The following is a 23,158-nucleotide window of genomic DNA, read 5'->3' on the forward strand; positions in this document are numbered from 1 at the left end:
GCCTCTGAAGACTGTACTTATCCAGTGGAAGCCACAGCAGATGTATCAGACATAAATATTAAGCATGAAATTCAGAAGATACATCTATGAAAAGAAGAAAATCACATTTAAAATGCCTGTGTTCATTTATATCTGATGTAAGAATAAAAAGGAATACCGAATGATGATTCAGCTAAATTTAGTTAATATTTTTTACACCAGCATAAATTCTAAAAAGCGTTCATTGACCTAAATGCATGTGAGCATATCAATTATTTACTGGAGATTGCACTGAAGTCTTTTTTCTCTCTTAATCCTGAAGCACTGCATAAATTAAAAAAAGAAGTGCTGAAGGATTTTTGAATTAAGACTCTCTTAAAAACAAGTTGATTGATTTTCCAGACTTGCAAGATAAAATAAGACTGCCTTTCCATCGTAACCAAAGTTTTCTGTTATTGCATAATTAGTGTGTAAGGAAAAGACAGCTTCAAGAGGATGTACAGCAGTCATGAGAAGACTGTTTTGATATATGGCAGTGATTTGTGCTGCTATCTTCTGCTTGACTGTCTAAATTCATACATTATTCCACCCTTTCATGTTAAAATTATGCAGTCACAGTCTTGTATTTTTATTGTACTTCATCAGACTAACGAAAAATTTTAGAAAGAGCATGAAAAATTTTATTTTTTTAAGTTTTTGAAGCAATTAATTTTTATTCTATCATTCTATCTGTCTCGATACAAAGGAGATACAAAAATTTTACAGACATAGATGCATTTAATGTTCATTTTAATTATAAAAGAAGTTATTCATATAAGAGATTGTATTGATAAATGAAAGTAACAAGAATTGAAATTGAAATTGCATTTTTAAAATTGTTATTTCTGAAGATTTTGAAGAAACCACGAATGAAAGTAGTGATTATCAGAATACCTTTCTACACTGACAAACACTTTCATAAGGACAAGATTCTCAAAATGTCTTCAACATTGAAAGAGATAGAGTTCTTGGAAAATTATACATGAAAAGTAAAAAGAATGCTCCTCATGTGAATAACAGCTTGTTTTTCCCTCTGATACAACATATATATTTTACACTTAAATGTATTTGTGTGATGACAGATGAGACCACCTGCACTTATTAGGTTATGTTTAAAAAGATAAACACAGTGGAAACAAAGACTCAGCAAGCATCCCAGGAACTATGGAAGACCAAGGCACCCAGCAAGTAACCTGATCAGTGAATAAAGAGCACACCAAACCAGATGTTTTAAGATTATCAAAGAAGAACAATTAGACCATTATCCCTTGTCCCACCTGCCAAGACAACTCAAGGAAAGTTTGAAGTTTTCTTCCTGGAATACCATACAAACCAAGGGGGATGATTTTCCAAAGGGGTACAGTACTTATTTTGAGATGCAGGCAGAAGAGGATTTTGAGGGGGAGCAGAGAGAATTTGAAAATGGTGTAAAACTATGGGGTGTCTTCAAGGGGAAGAACACGTGAAACATTTAGAGGAAGGAACAAAAGTAGGGGAAGAGAGTGATCAAGCTGGGTCAGCAAGAAAAAAGTGGAATAAAAAGGAAAAGTAGGAAAAAGCCTGGCAAATCAGATTATTTAGTATCACAGCCTCTCATAACTTCTTATTAAATACATTCTAATTATTTTCTGTTTGGGTCACTCCCTAAGCCTCTGAGTGAAAATTGCTCATGAACTTCAGATTAGACCAGTGTTAGGTAGGAAGAGATCCATATAGAGAAATACCCAAGGTCGCAGTCTATGTGTGGGAATGGGCCAAGGATGGATTTAAAAAGTGTTTTAGGATTCAAGAAACACCCAGATGTGTTTTTGTGAATCCAGAGCGAGGGTGTGTATGTACCCTGACTCCAATCCCAGCCATCTGGAAGGAGGAACAGGACAAGGCCATCTTTGACCTTCATGTCAGTGTGAGTGCTGTGGGTGTTTATGTGGGTGCTGAAGCCTCTCTCTGTGCTGCTTTGTGTGTTTGGCCATGTGTGCCAAACACTCACTGTGTGTGAGTGTGTGCAGATGTATCAGATGGGAATGCATGCTCAGCCGCACTGTGGCAGAGAGAACACAGATCCACAGCAGCTTCCTTTCTCTCTCACTGGGATGAGAGGGATCATGGAAGGATTCATAGAGCCATATAATTACAAAGTATGACTAAATTCCATGTATTGCTAGTCTGCTTCCCCAAGGTGCTGTGCAGATGCAGCTCCACAAGCTCATTCTTAAGTACAGCATTTAAATCCTCCTAGTAAGGAAACGGAGGCATTAACTGAAAGCTTGCTTGCTTAAAAATGAAGGCATTATTCCTTTCCATTTTTGAGAAAAGTATGATAAAAAACTTGGTGAATTGGTACATTTCATTGTCGAAAGTGTTGACAATGAGCAGGAATTGAAGCAATGAGAAGTTGCTCATGTGGGTGTCATAATCATCCAGGGTGCCACTGTGTTGGTTACTAAGATGAGTAGCACAATCAGCTGCAGAGCAAAGGACTTGAGAGGCAGCTTGTGTAAGAGAATGTGTTCCCCTGCAAATATTTCTAGTGATGGCTCTCCATTTTATTTTTTAAATCATGGTCCTTTTTCATGCTGCAAAGAGGTTGGGGATTAAAATAATGAGGGTGTTTCCATCATTGTATCTCTGAAACAAGATTGCAGAGGGATATTTTATGCACAGATTGACCAGGCAGAATAAACTCTGCTATTTCATTGCACATCTGTTACTGCCTCCAAAAAAAGAATATTTAAGCAGCTCACACCACTGAGTTGAAGGCTCTAAATTCTTTATAAAAAGTCTGTCATTAAAGCACTGTCTTATACCATCCCTGCTTAACTGGGGGGACCAGATGGGATGATGACATGTTTCAGATATTCCCAGCACGTGCAGTGCTGCCAGAATTGACAAGTGTGTGTCATTCCTGCAGTTACACTGTTGACAGAACACTGACACTCTTGCTAGTGACATAGCAGAAAGTGCTCTTGGAATTAACTTATTGACAGAAATCTATCAATTAAAAACAGTAACAGCAGTATGTCAGAAAATGATGTGATGCTAACAGTCTACTAGTTGAGCTTTAATTGAGAGAAGAACTCCATAAAGCTCTGTAGTGTACATACTTAGCATGTTAGAAGGAGCCATAGAAAGCAATCCTATTCCTTTGATCTATTTATCTATTTGTGTGCCTTTCTGTTGTCTGGGAGGAGCTGCTGAGTTTAGTGTGAATTTCTTCTACTTCATCCCTCAAAAGTAAAGACCACATGTTATTTATTTTCTCTCCTCAGAATTCATCTTCTCTACCTGACTTTTAATATAGCTCCTGCAAACCTGGAAATAAACTGTTGGTCATTCTGAGTAAATAGGTTTTAGGATCGGCTATTAAACATCTACCGGGGTTTTTTTCCTCTCAGACTTCAACAGTCCATCAGATTCTTTTATCTCTATTTCCTACTTCGTGAAATTATGATTTTGAAACTCTTCAAAATTATGCTATCAGGCCTCTAATAATCCACCCTGATTTGTCCATTTATCTGCTTGCTTTCCTAATTTGTCTTGATTTTCAGGTTTCTTCTCTGGTTTCAATACCAGTGCAGCTATTGCTGTAGCAAAATTATGGAGGCTAATTCTAAGGACACAGTTATATATTCTCTAGGATCACATTAGCATCAAGAAAACTTCAGTAGTTCACATGGTCCTTAGGGTAATGCTTTAGGACAGGACTGAGCAAGGTGGGAGGAAAATCATACGTGTGTTATAGATAATCAGGGATTTTGTTCACATGCAGAAAAAACCAGTGGTAGACTACAGCTTTGTTTTCTGAGTACAGTCACAGAATAAAAAGGCCGTAAAAACTGAGGGAGTAAGTAGAGGCACAGTTCCTTCAGGATCCTAATCTCTGTTCATGGAGCACAAAACAGCTGCAAGGCTGTGCTGGAAATATAAAGCAGGTCCATCACTATACTAAGAACTGAGACAGGGTTTCTTTTTCTTTCATTCCCATGCATGCCTTGGCTATTTGGGTCACCAAGACAAATATCTATGAGCCCAGTTTCAGATATCCATGAAGTCCTATGAAATGCAGTTGCTGAACAAAACCTTCTGTAAGCAAGACAGAAGTCGCTATTGAGAATGCCACACAGCACCAGAACAGAAGAATGAAGGATAGAAAGGAAAAATTCCAAAGAATGCTCACTTACATTCAAGACACTTGGAAATAAATTAATATTAAAAGCTGCGCAGTAATTCACCATGCACAGATGAAAGATTTACATTTAAAAAGAAAGTTGGTAATGCTCTCTGCAATAACTCTGTGCCTCAGCATTTAATCTTGGAAACATACCCACTCTCCCAGATAGCAGCAACGTAAATAATATCCTACTGTTGGTAGCAGCAAAGTGACTCTTTATTCTCTCAGGTCAGTGGGAGTCTCAATACTTTTGCATAAACCTAAATCAGAATCTTGAAAGTTCTAGAATAAATTTGGTGCCTCAGCAAAATCAGGGACCATTTATTAGTTTTTATAAAGAAAAAGCTTTGAATAAAATAAAAGAAATTAAGTTAACCAAAAATAACTATTTCTGTTGCTAAAAACATGAATCCTGGTAGAATTTTGCATCATCATGAATAGCAAATTGCCAGGTTTAGGTGAAAAGCCCTATTCACCTGGAGTTTAAAAGGTAGAATATTAGACTTAATGTAACTGAAAAAACATATGCTCTTAATTCTTTACTAATACAAAAACCTTTCAAGTGTCTGATTTTGAAGATAGACATAGAATATCACTCCATCAAATATCCTTTATCTTCCCCATGACTCCCACATGCAAATGAGTAATATCAGGGTAACATTTATCTATCATTAATACATGCATGAGAAACTTAAATTTAGAATCTGAGATACACTGTGGATACACTAGATGTTGAAAACCTACATCACGTTCTATAAAAATATTCTGTGTATTCCACTACCCAAGTTTTACTGGCATGATAGTGAGCTTGACTAATCTAGAACAGATCGAACTTATCAGGGTATTTAGGTGTGTGCATGTATATCTCAAATTAGATTTTGATCAAGAAGGTGGATGGGGAACAATCAAGTATCAATAGCTCTTAAAAGACTCCACCCACAAAACAAGTAGTCAAGGAGTTTGGTGAATCATTGTGTTGATATGCAAGAGTCTTGGTGACCAAATCATGACTTGCACAGTCCTTCTCATCTCCCACATAGATCTGGGTTTTCAAGCAATTTTCATTACAAGAAGAGACAGTCAGAGAAAAAGTAAAAAAAGTCAGAGAAAAGTAAGTCAGATCTCTCTAAAGGGAAGAAAACTGAAACAGATCAAGAAAAATGTAACATTTTTCCCCTGAGCTCACTCTGAGGATATGGAAGACAGCTAAAACCTTTATCAACCTGCATTGACATTGCCAGCTCCACAGTAGGATTTATAGCAGGTAATAATTCTGAAAGCCACAATGTGCATCCAAATTAAGCACCCAGCACAGGGAAAAATGTCATCCTCCTCTGATGAAAAGTTCAATTTTCTAGAACAAGGCACACTTTCATACACATTTCCTTGGTCTAGAGAGCATAAAAGAGAAAAATAGATGGCAAACAGTTGTTAGGCTTCTTAAAGAACGACTGGCAGGAATTTAGATGCTGGTAGTGAGAGTAGAACTAGAGGCAATACAGACATGCCAAAAAAACTAATCCTCATTACATGGCCTATCCGTGACAGGAAAGGGGAAAAAGGGTACTGTGAAAATTAATTTCATGATTAATGGGATTCAGTATCCATTTTGCTTTTGTTCTGTGTTGATTAATGCTACCGAATCTTTCTCTTCAAACACCGTGCCTGGATTCTCCCTGTGCACAGTTCAATCACAGAAGGGCCCATGCTCACTTTAGCTCTGTATCTTGCAGCGTGGTACAAACAATAGTGAAAATGGTGCTATAGGTTGCTCCATTGGTCTTTTAATTGCACTAGTATACTTCTACTGTCATAAAATTTTAGATACAATTTAAATTCAGTGGAGCCGTGAGACATAAACTAGATAAAGGGGGAGATTTATTAGTAAATTCAGCACTGAACTGGAGGATTAATGAAAAATGAAGCATTCTGGTTGCAACATTAGTCTCTGGAATGGCATTAATAATGTTATAGAGGAAAAAAATGTATTTTATATTATAATCAAAATTTCATTAGCATTTCAATAAACTGAAAGTCAGTGCTTAGAACACCAGCAAAACTAATCATTTTTAAAGTCCACAGTAGGTCTGCAGGCAGCTTGGTTCATTTATTCTAAATGTGCATTTTAATGGTCCATTTTGCCTTTGGAAAAACAAAAACTTTGACAATTTCAAGATTAATCTTTGCAATTGAGGGTGCTGTAAATATGGAAGGAAATAAAACAGCATAAAATGTCCATCTCCCTCTTCTTCTCCCTCCCTAATCCCCCTGCCAGGAACTACACTTGAAAACAGGACCCCATTTTATTTCTAAGGTAAAGTGCCTGTACATATTTGAGAAAAAGGAGTAAAAGAGAGAGTCCTGATTGATAAATCACTCAAACAAGTGGTCCAGCATTATTGGGTTACTTTTATTGTGTGTGATGGACTAACCCTGGTTGGATGGCAGCTGCCCACCAAAGCTGCCCTGTCACTGCCCTTGTCAGCTGGACAGGGGAGAGAAAATATAACCAAAAGCTCATAGTTCGAGATAAGGACAGGGAGAGATTACTCTGTCATGGGCAAAACAGACTTGACTTTACAATGTTTAAAAACCAAATGACATGTTTAACTCTGTTTTAGTTATACTTTTCATTCTTCAAATCACTAGCCAACACATAAATCAATCAAGGTCTTAGCAACAAAAAAACATCTGCTATTGAATATCGAAGTCCAAACAGATTTACCTTTAAATTCAGTAGAGAGAAACAGACATTTCTGTTGATGATTCATCTAGTCTAACAGATGTCTCAAATGAGAACCACATTCCTAGACTCATACCATGTAATTTAAGACACCACAGTATTGATGACCACATGGCGAAAGTCCTGTTTAAAAGGTGGTTCCTGACTCTGAGATAATCAGCTTTCCTCTCTCACCTGGCTGAAGACATCCACACTAAGAGCATTCATTAGATATTTGCCCTCCCCCATGACTCCCTGCAAATCCTCTTGCATAAATATCCCTGTGAGTTCCTATGTGCTTCCCTTCCATCCCTTGTTAATGCAGGGGATCCTTAAGCAGACATGAGAGATTTCCAACAGCTGAACAGCCCAAAGGAATGTACTGATGGGAAAAAAGGGGGAAAAATTGTGGGAAAAAGGCTGCATGCCATGAGAAAGAAATAAGCTCACCAAGACTCATTCAGGTAATATCCCCAATCAGGAAACTGTTGAAGGATGTGATTTGAGTCAGAGGCCTGATTACATACTGAAGTTCATCAAATTAAGGCCAGCGTGTTTCAGATTGGTTTTTTCCTAGATTAAGCATTCTTTATAGAAAATATGAAAGTGGTGTGGATGGGGAAATTATTTACAGAACAAAATGCATTTAGGATACGTCTGGTCTCCAGCATGATCAGAGTGAGAGGATTACACTGAAAGACACCTCTATCAATCAGCTGTGTAAGGAATCCTCCTCTCCCCACTGCTTTCTTCCAAATTTTTCTTGTCACTACTATATCTCATAACACATATTACTAAATTAAAAATAAAATGAAGCGCATTTATTCTATCTGTTTTTTTCATGCTTCTCCCTTTTCCTATAGTACATAAAGTCTGTTAATCTATGTTTCTCCTCTTTTTCCTATGTTTTAATCATTTGTAGTTTCCTCCAAGCCAGAAAAGCCAGAAGGTGGTAGGGATTAAATGAGTCCTGGTTTATTTATGTGCAAGAAATAAAAAATGCACTTCCATAACTGCAATTTTTCTCTTTCAGCTCTATGAACCCCTGAAGAGTCACATCACTCAAGTTACTAGTTTTCAGTAAACAAGCAGCTGGATTTTGTTGTACTTATTCCTTCCTGATAATTCAGTCTCATCTACTGTAATGATGTAGAAGAAAAATAAAATCTTGAGTAGTATATTTTTAACAGAAAATCTCATGTAAGAGACCTCTGAGACCATGCTTAGTGTCAACCTTTTAGTATTTTCCAGGATTTAGTTATGGAAACATCCACATTATCTATAGAGAATGATCCTGGTTTACAAAAGCAGAGCTGCTAGGTGTTGATTGTTTTCACACAGGTAATTTGCAATGAACAAATATTTTTTTCTGGAAATTTCTAGGACAAAACCAAGCTATTTCTTAACTTTCTTACCCCTGTTAAAAAAAGAAAAAAGGAAAAAAAAAAAGGACAGAGGAAAATAAAAGCTGTCTTGTACTTGCATGTCTGAACCTTGCTTCAGAGAGGAGACTTCAGCCTTTGCGGTGTGAGGCCAAGTGATTGCCTTCTAGGGGAAGATCCCAGTTAGTCCCAGCAGCTTGACAAGTTACTGCCTTCACCCAGACCCTGTGGAAATCACCTCCCTCTCCTATGAATTGTTCCTCCATTGCTGCAGCCAAAATAAGCTGAGCTAGCAAAGACCTGTTTATTTTTCCAACCTCTTCAAATGGCAGCACTTGCTCAGGTCAGCAGAGGTGGCAACAGAAGGCACTGAGGGCACTGAGGAGGAGCAGAGGGCAACAGCAATTAGCAAGGGAAGCCTACAGGTTGCAGCTCTGATGGTGACATATTTGCAACCCGAGGAGTTTTCTCTTTAGAGGAGTAGCCACCTCTAAACCCCTGCTCCCTGTATAATCAGTAGTCTTGCGCTACGCAGTTTCCTGCAGCTGAGTAAAGCTGTGTGAATTAATCAGTTACCGTCTATTTTCTACTCAAGAGGCATATAAAGCTAGATTCTCTTCTCATTAAATTAAAGCCCAAAACTATGTCCTCTGCCTCTAGATGTATAAAATTCCTTTCTTCCCTCCAAACTAAATGTGGCAACTAAAACCACCTTTAATTATCTCTCCCACTGACCTCTAATTGCTATCTCTGTGAATTTATGATCAAGAAAACATTTAATTTAATTTAATGGAGAGGTGCACGCTTACTTCAGAAATCTGAATATATTATAGATTACCAGATGATAAATTTGATAATGCAGCTGCTGTGTTCTGCTCAAACGAGAGAAGAAAACCACCATGAGGGTTTTCACTCACTGATTTCTCCTGGTATCAGATAGCTTTGTGGAAACAATTTTCATTTCAGTCACACAAAGAGTTTATTTGATCTGGCTTATTATTAAAAATTGAAAGTCTTGGGTTTTTTTGAGTTCAGTCAGGCTTCATTTTGCTCTATTGGCAGATTTAAATTTTCCCTAATCTTTGTTTTCTAATGGTCCATGGTATTCTTAAAACTTTTAACCTACTGCGCTTTTCAGATTTTTCTGTTTTACACTTGGAAGGTATCTGAAGGGATCTGTTTTATCTTAAAATTGGGTATAGGTTCACAAAGAAGCAACACAGCCTGCGGGATGACACTTCAAGTTGTTAAGAGGCTTTTTCTAAAACTGCATCTTATTTTTAGAAGGGATTGGCTTTCAGCTACTTTCTCCACATTTTACACCAACCCCTAACTCTTGTAAACCCTTGTAAGGCCTTTTCACAGCTCTCCACAGGAGCTTACCACTCCAGGTGACAAGACATGGGATTTCAGTATTTCTCACTCTTTGGAACAGGCTGTTCTGATTTCCGTGTGCGGACCCGGCTGGGACAGGGTGATGTGATCACACTCAGGAGCTCAGTCGGTGTTGAAAAAAGAGCAGCATGCCAAGAGCAGATTGAACGTATGTCAACAAGGCAGCACCAGTGCCACGCGCGTTGCAGCAATCACTCAGAGGGTGACAGGCAGCAGAAACAGGGGAGGGATAGAAAAGTGTTTGTTTGCTATTGCAACACTTCAGTAAAGCCACCACATCCCTGTGGCTACGCTGTGCGTGGTAGGGATCACACAAAGTCAGAGCCATCAGTGCAGCCTGGGGCCGGGAGCCAGGGCCCAGCCCAGCCCAGGGGGAGACACAACCCCTGCATGAGCTGGTATTTTTCCAGTTTTGAGTTAAAAATTCTGAAAATTATTTGGTTTTGGGTAGGTTTGCATTGCTTTAATTAGAGAAAAACAGAACTTAATGGTCAGGGAGTGCAGATTGTATTGAAGTCACTACGGAATTGCTTATTATGAAATTATGAAATTATTTTGGGGTAATTTAGGGTAAATTGTACTTTGTTCAGAGATTGTAGAACTACTTCTGATCAATTTTCTTTCTCTTTTTTTTCTTGACTGGAGCTCTAACTTTCTCGGATGTTTAAAATACATTTCTCTTTTTAGCAATAGTTTCTGCAAGGGTTGCATCTTGAAGACAATTGCTCACATGCTAATGGAAAAGTCTGTTTGGAAAGACTGTGACACGAAATTTATAGCTTCTAAACTAAATACATGGTTATAATTTTTTTCCTAAGTTTTGTGTAAATATCCCAGTTTTTGAGAACTCAGCCTAAGCAGTCTGAGAACCCTTTATCGTTTCAGTACATTTATTCTAAGTCAAAATAATACATGGGACAGAAAGACTTCTTTGGAAACTCTGAATACAGATAAAACTGGTGTGTTGTCTTTAATTGCACCTTGAGCTCAAAATACTTCCTCCAGGAATCACAGGTAACTGTTCTCAAACCCTCAGCTCTTAATTTGGTATTAAGTTCAATTTTTCTTACTTCTACTGCAGAATTGCTTAGTATGGAAATACTTAATTGCACTAAGATATTAAGATATTAAGATATTAATTGCACTAAGATACTGTAAGAGACAGTCCGAAGATCCCTCATCTGCCTCACGATCATCGCCAAGGACAGAGACTGAACACAGGAGTCCTGGCCTGGCTGAGGTGGGATGTCTGCCCACTGTTGCCTGCAGGTGAGCCCGCTGGGAACTGGTACCCAGTTCCTGAGGAAATTAGTGCGGGTCACGGTGGACTGCGCCGTTCTTGCTGCCCAGGCAGGAAGGACTGTGCTGAAGCGGAAAGGAATGACCTGTCCTGTACACCTGTCCCGTACCTGTTTCCCAAAGCAATGGGCCTCATAACAGTGGTTGGAGATTTCCCCACCTCTTGTACAGTTGCCCCTCGCTTCTGAAAAGGTCTATAAAGGGACTTTCTAAATTAACCAAGATGAGATCTCCCCACGGAAAAAGACTAATCTATTGGCAGAAGACCACGAGGACTTCGTCTCATCTGTTGGCAGCTATTACCCCCCTTTTCTTCCTCTCTACTCTTTTACTTTGTTTTCTTTATCTCTCTCACTCTCTCTCCTCTATCGCATTGCTGTGTTGTGGGCACTTAATAAAGGTGCACTCTTTTGATTAAGACTGAAATCCCTTGTGTCCTTTTGCACTCTGAGATCTATAAACGAACCATCACGACCTTCGCTTGTATTAGCAGATCGTGACAGATACTAAGAAATACTAAATACTTAACTAAATCTTAATTAATATTTAGTACTTCCCATAAGTAATACTTATGGAAACTCCAGTTCCATAGGAAACAATTGAGGCTTTTATTCCCTGAAAGGCCTCAGTAATATTTAGTGATATTATGTAAAATGTTACTGATACCCATTAGATGGATGAGGACTCTGATATCAAGGATTTTGGTACTTGGAAAAGAAAGATACTTTATCGAAGCACTGAATCAAAAAACTGAGAAAATCCCACAATCTTTATTGTGAACCCCTAGTTTTTTGGCTATGACAATTACTTTTTCTAGTGCCTCCTCCTGAATACATGATTCTGGAGTTTCTTCCTACAGTCCTTTAAGCTGAGACAATGCTAGTTCTGGCCAAACACACTCAGAACATAGAAAATCAAAATTTTGACAAATTTTTAAAACTTTCTTCTTTTAATCTTTCTTCTTTCTACTTTTCTTTCTCATCTACTGCAAATTAACGTACATAGTTAATGATTATTACTGTTACTGTTCTAGTCAGCACAGCAGTCCCCAAAATGAGGACAGACTGGTGTCCTGAGGAAAGTTACTGGATTGCATAACTCTCTGTTCCTCTGAACAATTTCTCTGCCTGATCCAGGTGTTCTCACATCACAAGTGGGAGGGAGAAGGGGATTACTGGAGAGATGGCACACACTGAAGCTATTACAGAATCATAGGGTTTCAGGCTTGTAAGTTTTGTCCTGAAGTACAGTTATGTAACTGTAAAAATAATTGGCAATCATGAAGAAAGTTGAAAGGATATGTAGCAACACTGTGCAGTATCATGTTCTGATTATTTGTTGTTTAGCAGCATTAAAGATGAAAATATTTTCCGTAGAAACTATTCACATCTAAGCAACATTAAAACATTATTGTTCGCACTTAGGAGAAAATCTCAGGGGTTAAAAAACTGGCCCTGCTTTCTCCTGGGCTACAGAACTTATTCAAATGTTCATCTACAGACACCTCTAGGGACCTGGCTAAACAATATGACTCTGCAAGGGCTTTGACCTTGATGAGACAGACCTCTAGATGAAAAATAATAATAAAAGCTGTAAATTGCTAGTAATTGGAGAAGAGCTGGCTTTGCGGAACTCTAATGAATGCAAACATAATTAAACCTCTTAAGATAGCATCACTGGCTGCAAATTTCTAATAAGTATAAACATAATAAAGTCTCTTTAGATGGTGTCATTCCTAAGTGCTAGGCACTGGCTCATGTGAATAGCATGGATATGAGGAACATTTGTGCAGACAAGATGGCTCTCGTAGCCTCTTAAAAAGTCTGCTGGGATCCCGAAACATGGTTGGGGTAATGGTCTATTTATCAAAACTGAACAGGGACTTGAAGCTTATTAAATGAGAACTCATGTGTGATTTAAAGCTGGAAATCACAAACTCTGAATTCTGTTAGGCAGCCCGACAATAAGTCCTCCATATATTATTTTATTAATATTGGGGGGGGGGGGGGTGTAATACTAATGTATCTTATGCATCCTATAGCACTACAAAATTAGAATGTGTGGATCGGTGTTAATTGAATTTCTTAAAAACCTTAATGGAAGAAACTGAGGTCACTATAGCGACAATGCTCAAGGTTATTTTTGCTTTATGAGTAGGAACTTACATACATTCTTAGAGGAGAACAGCAAGTTAGGATGCAGGTTCACAAAAAAAATTTATTTTTGTATTATATTCTCACATGAAAAGTTAGAATGAAGACAACCTCTGTTTATTAGAATTTTGAAACATAATTCAATAAAGTTCAGAGAGGGGAATATTATCACTGTATTTGTTGCTGTGCATCTGCACTGTGAAAGAAGTGTTCCTGTTAACCATAAGCTTTGAGCTGGCAACTCTCCCTTTATTTTATTTTTCTAAAATGAAATAATGCATCCCTCCTGATCTTTAAGAGATACAAAATAGAAAAGATTAAGAAAAATCCCCTTCCTATAAACTTTCAATTCTTAATGAGACATAGGGAATTATTTTTACTTTATGATTGAATGAAGATGGACAGTTTATACCACTAGAATTTAACTAGATCTGAGCATTTAAATGAGCTAGATGCTGGCATCTAAATGATCATTCATTTGGTGCAGTATTTCTTTAACCAAAGTAGAGTCCTGCCAGATTTCAAATGGGAATGTGTTTTAATGGAAATGTTTATTTCAGCATTTGACAAGAAAAGTAAAAAATTTCCATCTCTTGTTTATCTTTGAAACTCATTTGTGAGGGGGTTTTAGATGAAAAATTATACATTTTTAAATTATGTATATATAGCAGTAATGTAAATTTTTATTCAAAATTATAAAGTCAAAATACATCGTCCAAATTAAACATTTCAAATCAGTGGGAGCAGAATTCCTTTTCTAATGGAGATCTTAGTCTTCCTTTACTGTGTGATCCACCTCATCTGTTGGGTTTGCCAAGTGCAGGACACGGTTGCCCACTCCATTTGTAGCACAGGAATATGTAGCCAGGCATTCTAGCATCTCTGTGTGAAAGCACTTGGTGGCTGGCAGAATAGCTACAAATTGTGCTCTGGCTATTCTAGAGCTTCAAAGACTGTCAATCATATGTAGTTTGTCTAGGAGATAAAATGCATATCGTGTTTTTCACATCAAAGCAAGTCTTAATTGTTTCCCTTACTTTCCAAACTATTTGTTTATACACATATTTGCATATTGCATATTTTTCATTAAAAATAAACCATTTTCATCAAGTTAGTCTCAGTTTTGACCTCTGTGAAGTCAAAAATCATATATATTCCTAAGAATGTATTTGTGTGCATATTTTATGAAAGCATTGTGTCTTTATGGAATTGATAAATTGAGTATACACAAACTGCTTTGAAATATATTTAGTAAGGAACTATCTGTTTATTACTGCATAGATTACTTGCTGACAGTAAACAATTTTTTAGATAAAAGAACTTCCAGTGAGGGTTAAAACTAATTGATTTTTGTTTGTTTGTTTTTTCATTGTAAAGCCTTAGGAAGCTTGAAAAGATTGCTTTAGTCAATTTGCTGAAGCAGGCTTTCATTAGAGATATACTGAGAAGTGCTTTAATCAGTACATAAATCCACCAGTTTCAGATAATTGGTGCTAATCATCATTTCTCAACATAAAAGGACTTGAGCAAGGATTTTTGTCAACAGCAATGTTGAATGATACACAAAGGCACAAGGCCTTTCAGTCACCTTTCAAGATCATCCTCACTCATAGGACAGAGCTGTTCACTGTGCTGAACTTGTGCTAGACATACCAAAGGCCACAGACTAACAAAAATTACATTCCTGGAATTATGAATCTTGGCCATCTTGCAAGAAATCAGCTGCCCAGTGTAGACACCCACCTGCATTTCCATAACAGGAAAACAGGACAGGTGGCAACTCCATCCATCTAAGGCACTGAGTGGCTTGTGTTCAGGCAACTGTACTTACTCCCTCCTTACCAAAGCAGAGTAATTGCATCCAGTCTACTTTCTTTTGGATGCTCCTGGGTCCCTCCTCACCCCTCAGCAGTGACCAAACATTGTTTGGGAAGCACATGAGTTTAGACTGCCCACAGTTTTGCCATGAAGTCCGGCAGCAATTCAGCGCCATGTTTTGTGTTCTATTACAGATGTGGTTCATTTTTGCAAAGGTTGAGGTGCCTGACAAATACTGTCCAAGATACTCCAGCCATTCAAAAAAAACATGGGAACTGGGAAAAAACTGGAATCTGTTCTCTTCTATCAGGTAGTAATGGAGCATAAGGATGAGAAAATCCTTGCTTTTTTTAAGAAGTGTTGGCTATCATGTTTGAATATATACTAATTATTTCTTAGATCATTTGCTTGAAAAGAAAATTGGTGAGTCTAATATCTTTTTTTAGCCCTGAAAAAACTCAAAGGCCCAACTCTCTGTCTATTAAAGACTAGACTTCCCTCAGGTCATTCTGGAATGAAAAAAAAACCAGAGAGGATTATCTTGCCTTGCTCTCACTAAAAATGGTCAGTTGTACAGCAAAAAGAATTACTCATATGTGACAGAGAAGAAAAAATTGTGTTACTTCACAGTGGGACATCAGATTGCAATAGGACAGCTGTGAAGTAACCAACTGTTCTGGAATGCAGCCTCGCCGCCCACTTACATTGAGAGCCAGAACAGGAAGCTCCAAGCACACCTTGTACTTTGTTGCAGACCTTGATCATAAGATTTGGGCTATAACTGTATAAATGGTTCTCCTGACCCAAACAATAGGCTTTTGGTTAGGATTGTTACCAGCCATGGAAGTGTTCTAGGTTTGAATCCTTTCAAGGTCAAAAAGGGAATTCAACTGGTCTCTTTTCTTCAGGATAAGTGCTTTAAATCATAGTTTATGATATAAAAGTTGGGAACAGTATATCTATGTTGTTTTAAAGGTAGAACCCTGCAGTGAATTTTTCAGCCAACTAAATCAAATGTGAGTTTTCTAGGACAGGTAGAAGAGGTCTCAGCAGACTTGGATAAATGAATGTCGTGTTACTAGACACATCTAGTCCATGAAGTTGGGTTGTTGAATCAGGTTTTTGAAAACAAGTATTGTTGGGGAGGATGAAAGTTTGGTAAGAAAGTTTCACAGGTATGTAGGCTTGGCAGAAAGATCTCTGAATGTAGAAACTGGGGATGAGATAGAAATGAAAGCAAGTTTTGATATAGAGTAAAAGATGTTTTGCTGAAACACTGATCGATGAGTAACTGAGAAGGCAAAGGTTGGAGATGAGTTGGAAGGAGATTTTTAGGAGTAGGACAAAGGTATGTGACTACAAACAAAGACATGTTTTTTCACCAAGTAAATAAGTCTCAAGAGCATAAGTAAATAGAAAACATGTCTTTACCAAATAGAGAGATATGGCAGGCAAACAAGAAATGTCGAAGTAGGAAGAAAAAGAGAAATCTGAGCATTTTCCATTGTAAGCTTAAATTGTAACTTACTTACTCTTGTGATTGGATAACAATGACTATAATATGGTGATGGTAGTAGTTATGATAGGCTATAGGCAAATGTAAAGGTATTGTGTATGGTGCTTATTGGTTGTTATGTATTAAGATACTCTGCAAAGAAAAGTATATAATGCTTTGTAACTTGAACAGAAAACGGCTTCAGGTATGCCTACAGCTGGAGCTGGCAGCTGTAGGGCTGGCTCTGGATACCCACTCCCTGAAATGCTGTAACTTCACCCATGCAAGAAACAGCTTTCAAGAGAGCCGCCTGAAGTCCAGACATCCTTCGTGAAACTTTCTCCTATAAAGTATGTTAGATTTAAAAATACAAGTAATTTTTTACACATTTGAGATTTAAATTATTTAAATCTGGCTTTATACCTCTCAGATGGCTTCCATGAGAAACAGATGGCATAAGTCTAACAATAATGTACAGGACATGGTCTCCCTTGTAAAGTAATTTTAAAAATTTCAGTCACAGATTTCAAAGATTGGCAAATGTTGCACCAACATGTTTCTAGAAATTGTTCCACAGGACAGGAAGCATTCTTCATCCAAATGTCTGATTTTAAGGCATTTTTTAATGTTAAGAACATAAGAACCACCTTCTTGGAACAGAGCCATATTCCATGCTGTCTGCCAGGGACCAGTGTTAGAGGCATAGTGTCATAATGTTGCATCTGACAAATCAATGCATAATCGTTACCAATGCAAAATCTTGCCGATTTTGGCTATACAGTAATCTGTTTAAAATCATATTCCTCTTATGTATCATCTTATACAGGCTTCATTTTTAATTATCCACTTTGTAAAATATAAATCAAGTTTTTGAACAAAATACCATCTTCCCCAGAATCAGCTATTCTTCTGCAAGATGAAGTAATCATCTCTCCACTGCAAATATGTCTGAAATGCTGTGGTCAGGAAAAAGATAGGTCAGAATAGATGGCCATTGTGGTGTTTTCTGGTGTAAAATCTTTGCTACATAATACTGTAATCATGCATTGTATGATCTTAAACTACCTGAAATCCATGTGAGCTTAGCTAAATTAATGCGCTGGCTTTACAGCCCATGTTGTCTTCCATGTTGCAAAGTTCAGCTGGCAAACTATAACAGGATGAATTTAGGGCTTTGTTAGGCGTTTCTGAATGGAGAGAACATAATGTTTTCAAAGTAGAAGGTAGAGCTTTAGCCACTTGTCTCCAGTTAGACTCAGAGTGACTGCAAGATTAAAACACCATCTAGCTCACTGTGAAAATATGTCCCATAGTATCTCCTTTTAGCTCAGGAGCATTAATGCTAATAACAGACCAACAGAGAATCAATTTTATTTTTATACTCTCAGTGATTAAATATTTTATACAGAGCTCTGGCAGCACTTTCAAAAACTCTCAAACACAAAATTGGAGTTGAAAACATGTACTGGCACTGAGAAAAACTGCATGTGAAACAGTTTTTGCTAATTGAATGACTCGCACAAATGGTAGCCAAGAGAAGTACATTCACCAGAAATATTCATATGAAGCAGAATATGAAATCAAAAAGGCTGTGAAATAACTATGCTGACAAGTAATGATTTCAAGTTAAATTATCAGACTGGAATGATATTATTATTGTTGTTGGTTTTGTTATCATTGTTATTATTATTTTGAGTGCATGGCTACTTTGCCCTTTAAAAAATCTATGCAAAACTGGCCAGTACTTTGATTACTACTATGCACAAAATTCAGTAACTGGTATTGATGCCAAATTTACTTTCTAGACTTACTCTATTCTTATTCTGAGTTCCAAGGCTCCAAGGCTGTAACACCCTTAAGAAATCAAGTGCAAGTCATAACCTGTAATGCACAGTCTTTCCACTTGATAGTTAAATATTATTTCTGCCAAACTCACACCTTGAAGGTAAAAAGATTAGCAAATCTGGGCCATCCGGACAGAAATGTTAACTATGGAGATACTGCTGAAGGTATCATTATTATATTTAGAGTCTTCAAATGTGAATTTCCTTTTTAAATTTTGGGTGTTTCATTTCAATGTACAAACAGGTCCATTTACATTAATGATAGCCAAGATTTTCTGTGTTGCTTAACAAGTGCTCCTGTTTAAATTCCTTTCTAGAAAAACAGGCTGAAATAGACTCTGAAAGAGAGTAGCCATTGAATCAGACCCAGAGATTTCTACCTCACATTTTTCATGCAAGATTCTGAGCCTAAACAGAACAGTTAGGACTGTCTTTACTACCTCATACAGTAATATACTTTAGAGATGCTAATTCCAGAGAAAGTTAACAAGCCAAGTACTAGACTTTTTCACAGCAAGGGTCTTTGAATTATTTTACATCAATGCACTTTTTTTTCAGATAACAATAATTCATAATCATTACATGGGAGAAAATCTAACAGTCTGCATTTGGTATACAAAACACTAGAGATGCTAATTTTATAGAAGCATTTATATTAGAAAAAAAATGTTGTTTCCCTTTCTGCTCCTTAGTGCTGAAGCATTTAATCTCTTACTGCCTTTGGAAAAGTAACACCTCCCATTTTCAAATGGAGCAGATCAGACATGCAGAACTGAATCCCTGAGTGTCTATAAAGTACAAATTCAGCTTCAGATCTTGTGATGCCCTGCTCCAGCTCAGGAAACAGCAAAGACTATAAATTACATTACCATGTTGAGAATTATAATATGTAACCTCCCCAGGTGGTGCAGAAACACTGTGGCAGAGATGGACACAGACCTCACATCTTTTCTATACGTTTACATCATATTTGATCCTTCAGCACTGTACTCTACATAAAAGAATAAATTTCAAAAGGAAAGGACATAAATGGTCTCTTTGTATTACCATTATTTTGAACAACATAACTCCAATGCTATTCCCTGTTAAAAAGAAAGTCTATCATATAAGCCAGGACAGTATTTGAACAAATGGATCCAAATGACCAAGTGCATGAAATATAATTCAGTGTCGCACAATTTAAGTCATTGAAAACACCAAAGTATAGAGGACCCTGTACAGATGACTAGCACAACTGTGTTTCGGCCCTGATGAATAAAGGAGCTTTCCATATCTTCTAAATGCCAGTGGGGCTGTAGAATTGCTCTTAATGAACTCCTTGGCATTTCCTTTCAATATGCCTTTGTGTTTGTTGGATTTCTTGTCATGCCAGCCCACTGCCATCTCCTCTGCTCACTCAGGCAGCTTTACTCTTATCACTCATCACCTGAATTTTGTGCAGAATCATCAGTACTGGAGAGTTTCTGATACTGCTAGAGGCACAGCAAAGGAACTTTTTATTCTTGTGCACCTGCTGCACATTTATTTGCCTTTCTTTACAGAAGATTTATACTAACTCTGGAGAATACCAACACACTCCAATTAAACTGCATAGGGTCATAAAATATCCTGAGCTGGAAAGGACACAGAAGCATCATTGAAGTTTGACCCACTAGGATCATGAAGTTCAAACTATGGTCCTGCACAGGACACACCAAGAGTCACACCATGTGACTGAGAGCATTGTCCAAACACTTCTTGAGCTCTTTTGGCCTGGTGCTGTGACCACTGCCCTGAGGAGCCTGTTGCAGTGCCCAACCACCCTCTGGGTGAAGAACTTCTTCCTGACATCCAACCTAAACCTCTCCTGACTCAGCTTCATGCTGTTTCTTTTGGTCCTGTCCCTGGTCACCACAGAGCAGAGATCAGTCCCTGCCCCTCCTCTTCCCCTCACAAGGAAGTTGTAACTGCAGTGAGGTATCCCCTCAGTCTCCTCTTCTCCAGGCTGAACCACCTCATATGGCTTCCTCTCCAGATGCTTCCCCTCCCTCGTTGCCCTCCTTTGGATGCTCTCCTATAGTTTAATATTATTAATATTCAATAATATTGCTGTGACCACTTGCCTGGGGCTCATAAGGTTTGCCTTGTGCTTTACCTCACAGTCATTGGCACGTTTACATGCAACATCTTTGGGCATCCAGATGTTTAGGAAGTAGCTGGCTCACATACTTCTGGAAAAATGTGTCCTTTGCAATGATATGCCACCACAGCCAGGCAGAAGAGCTGTACAAGTTTCTTTGCTGAATGGCCTTCAAAAGAAAGAATGAGCTATGTAGACAGGCTGAACAAAAACAGCCTGCAAGGGCAATGACTGGGTGTATAAACTCATGTCTGGCAGCACTGACCTGTTAGAGAAGAACACATGGTAATTTTTCAGTTTGAGGTTCTTTTACTAGAATACCTCAATGTGAGGTATAATATATGTGTCTAGCTTGACAAAAAGTGACAAAAGCAGAAATATTTATTTAACATTTTGCCTTTCACTTTTTTCTGGACTTTTGCTTCAAATTTAAATCAGTTTTTGCACTTACCTGGAAATATCTTGGAAAGCACTTATATTTAATATTTTAGATGTTCCAGTTTTTAAAGAGGGAACCAACCAACCAATCCTAAAACCTGTGTGTCAGGCTTTTACTGTTATCTTCAAACTTCAGCAGTCTCTGCTTGTGGAGTCTCAGCTGCAGACATCGCAGAAATGTGTGCAGTCCAGAGACTTCAAGAGAGTTACAGCACAGCTGGTTCTGGGAAAAGTAAAAAAAGACTTGTAATATCATGGTGGTACATCCAAGGAAAATTTGTAAAAACTATTTCCAGCACCATGGCCCTGTGTGGATGTCAGAGTGTGGTTGCTTTCATCTTGTCGGAGCAACACTCCTTTGTGCACTATAGACATATTTCATTCTAAAAGAGCAGTCTGACCATTTTTTACTTTAAATTAGAGGAAATTGCAATAATATAGAGAAAAAGTTGATATTATGCACTTTCACAGCCCTCCTAATATTTCCCCATTGCTGTCTAGCAGTTACAACCAGTCATTCCATGTATTTTCACACAAGGAAAACAGGTAAAAAATTAGTAACCTTTCCAGTAACAGAGATGGCACTCTGACACAGGTTCCTTTTGATAATGCCATAACCCTAACTGATTTGTCTCATTTAGAGATAAATATAAAACCAAATAGAAGATAATTTAATGTCTGGAAAATGTATCAACTGCCCAGTGGATATTTATAAAATAGGCAGGCAATGAAAATTTTGGGTGTTTTTTTCTGACTTTCTGGGCTTTTAGCCATTTGCTTCTTTCTGCTTTCCTTGCATCTTGCTGTGAAGTTATATGTGCCTCAAAGTCAGGAAGGAGTGCACTTAAAAGTGCAGTGGAAGATGCACTTAAAAGAGCTGTGTCTGCTGGTTTTGAACCTGAAGCTAAAATAACAAATTTTTTCTTCCTCAGCAAGTAAAAGGCTAGTAATGATACAGTTGTTTTCTCAAATCTAAAAGTAAGGAAGAAAAATGGCAAAGCCTACTATTGTAAGTTTTGGTGACAATAAACCCCCATCCAGTTAAACAGGAGCCCTCACTGCTGCAGGGGTCAGCATTTATAGATGTCAGGTAAATTCACATATGAAAGGAAACCATCAGGTCAGAGTTGGCCACAGTGTGGAGAACCACTAGACATGCTGACAATAGAACAGCAACAGTTCCTTTTTTTATCCTTAATTCAACCTGACGTACATCAATTGTACTGTTCAGTTGTACTGTAAAGACTTAGTGTCCCATTGCTTCAAAATGAAATAAATATTGTGCTTCATGAAAGATTTCTGTATAATATTATATTTAGAGATTTACTTTACTTTTTTCCTAGGCTCAGGAACCAACCCAGGACAGACATGCAAAATGGATTATATCTTCTGTATGTCAAGGGATCAGGAACAACAAAACCCAGTTTTGTCATTTATTTTTCTCTGAAACTGAGAGATATAAAACATACAAAATTTATAGACAAAACAAGTGAAAATACCCTCCATAAGAAAATATATATCATAATAAAATACACAAAGCAAGATGAGTTAAATACAGAGGTAGATGACTTGAATCCCTGATAATTGGAGAGTCACTCCATCCCCTGTTGGAAGTTGTTCCTGGTCTGACCCTTGCATCAGAATAAAGAATCAACAACTCCTTTAATTTTATCTAGACATTTTCCGATTTTAAATTAAACTGTTCTTCTGTTGTTAGTGGGTGATCTGCGCTGGTACCTTGGCAAGTAAAGTCTTGCTATTTTCCTACTTTTTATATTCTTTTATCATGAATCATTTATGATTTGTAAGATGTTTTTGAAAATACAATGTAATTGAGTAATCAAGGATTTTCAGCCTCTTCAAAAAAAAAATAGTCAGCTTTTGCTGCACTGCATTTTCAAGTTCTATAGTTTGTAAACATGAAGGGGACTTTTATATAAGGGATTGAAAATTATTGCTATTGAGTGAACCGGGTGACATAGCATCTCAAGAAAGGGAGATTTATAATAATGGTTAATACTCCAACGGAAAAAGCTGTAATCAAACCTAATGTTTGAAAAATGAAGCTGCAGGGATTCAGATTCATATTGAAACATAAAAGTTTAATCAAAGACAATTAATTGCACAAACTAGCCCTAAACCTTTTGTTGTAGTTTTAAATCAAAACTGAGCATCTTTCAAAAGTCTATGATGTAGATACAATATTGCAATTATGTGCTTGAGGCAGATATTCATCAGTTCTTCTGTCTTCAGAAATCTGAGAAACAACCACTAGTACTTACAGTTTTACGATTTATGTAATTA

General features: G+C 37.5%; 1 long non-coding RNA gene across 2 annotated transcripts in view; it reads right to left on the bottom strand.

Annotated features, from left to right (window-relative positions):
* Positions 1-23,158, bottom strand: part of LOC125322306 — an 80,768-nt gene that overhangs the window by 30,279 nt on the left and 27,331 nt on the right. For both annotated transcript variants that reach the window (XR_007201940.1, XR_007201939.1), the window contains one exon: positions 20,868-21,077. This is a non-coding gene — a long non-coding RNA (uncharacterized LOC125322306). The remainder of the gene's footprint in view (positions 1-20,867; positions 21,078-23,158) is intronic.

The sequence above is a fragment of the Corvus hawaiiensis genome, chromosome 3 (assembly GCF_020740725.1).
Source record: "Corvus hawaiiensis isolate bCorHaw1 chromosome 3, bCorHaw1.pri.cur, whole genome shotgun sequence".
NCBI lineage: Eukaryota > Metazoa > Chordata > Aves > Passeriformes > Corvidae > Corvus > Corvus hawaiiensis.